Raw genomic sequence first — 1,275 nt, 5'->3', positions numbered from 1 at the left:
GCTGTCGTGCCCTCATATTACTCGTACCACACTTGTCAGGCCTGACTACCAGAACAATAAGTCATTCTCGACCAGTAAAGAAGGTTACAGTTCGTGCCTTATTTCCACCAAAGCAAATCAGCATGTTCGTTACAGCCGCTGCTCATGTTTCTCCCCCTCTTAGAAGATCACCTTCACAACACTGTTATACGAGGTCCTAGAACAATATAACCTCATCGGATGAAACCCAAACCAGTCCCCTCGTTTTCAGTGGCCAAACGTTTCAAAAGTTCCAAAAACGACACACCATCATTCTACACAAGATGGCTTGCCATGGCGTGCTGTCTTCTTCCTCCGAACTAGCCGAAGTCTGCGCATGTGCCTTCCTTCACACACGCACGCTCCTCTGCTCCCAGCAGCGTCACGAACCCACGTCCACTCGGTAGCCGTTACACTCACAAAACTATTCCAGCGCCCGCAGAGCCACTTGCCATTCTTGGCCGCGAGTGCTCTCTCTCTCAGTGGCCTCGCACGCCTCCTCCATAACGCGAAAGACATTCTATGAAGACAAACCAGTCAATCGATCCCAGTGGAAATCTCGAATCATCTAACATGGTTCATAAATTATAAAGTTTTTTAATTCATCAATGATACAAAATTTTGTGGAGGGACACGCAGCCGTAATTTTACATATAACTGGAGCATGAAGCACTTCAAAAGAGATTTTTTAATTGAATCGTCAACGTTCGCTGCTAACAGTTTCGTACAATAGTCCTATTTCGATGGTATGGCCTTTGTCAAGTACACCCGCAAATATTTAGGTTGGAAAATTTCGTTTGCTTTTGCGGTATTTGTATGAGGAGTTAAATGCACATTTATACTTACGTCTAGCTGCGCGAGAAGTACACAGTGCATCGATGATGAATCCTTTTGTGAACTGCCGCTGCCGTGAAACTTCCTGGAAGATTAAAACTGTGTGCCGGACCGAGACTCGAACTCGGGACCTTTGCCTTTCGCGGGCAAGCGCTCTACCAACTGAGCTACCCAAGCACGACTCAGGCCTCCTCCTCACAGCTGTACTTCTGGCAGCGAAAGGCAAAGGTCCCGAGTTCGAGTCTCGGTCCAGCACACAGTTTTAATCTGCCATGAAGTTTCATATCAGCGTACACTCGCGCTGCAGAGTGAAAGTCTCATTCTGTGTCGCTGTCGTGTTTATTTTACCATCATTAAAACCGACAAAAGGATTCAAATGGTTCAAATGGCTCTGAGCACTATGGGACTCAACTTCTGAGGTCA

At 46.7% G+C, this 1,275-nt stretch overlaps 1 non-coding gene across 1 annotated transcript; it reads right to left on the bottom strand.

Moving 5' to 3' along the window:
• Positions 1-955: 955 nt before the first annotated feature.
• On the bottom strand, positions 956-1,030 carry Trnas-cga. The gene has a single exon. It is a non-coding gene; the product is annotated as a tRNA-Ser (tRNA).
• Between the last annotated feature and the right edge of the window lie 245 nt (positions 1,031-1,275).

Source organism: Schistocerca americana, chromosome 4 (genome assembly GCF_021461395.2).
Source record: "Schistocerca americana isolate TAMUIC-IGC-003095 chromosome 4, iqSchAmer2.1, whole genome shotgun sequence".
NCBI classification, from domain to species: Eukaryota; Metazoa; Arthropoda; class Insecta; order Orthoptera; family Acrididae; genus Schistocerca; species Schistocerca americana.
The sequence above is the reverse complement of the archived record's forward strand: the minus strand, read 5'-3'. Positions and strand labels throughout refer to the sequence as shown.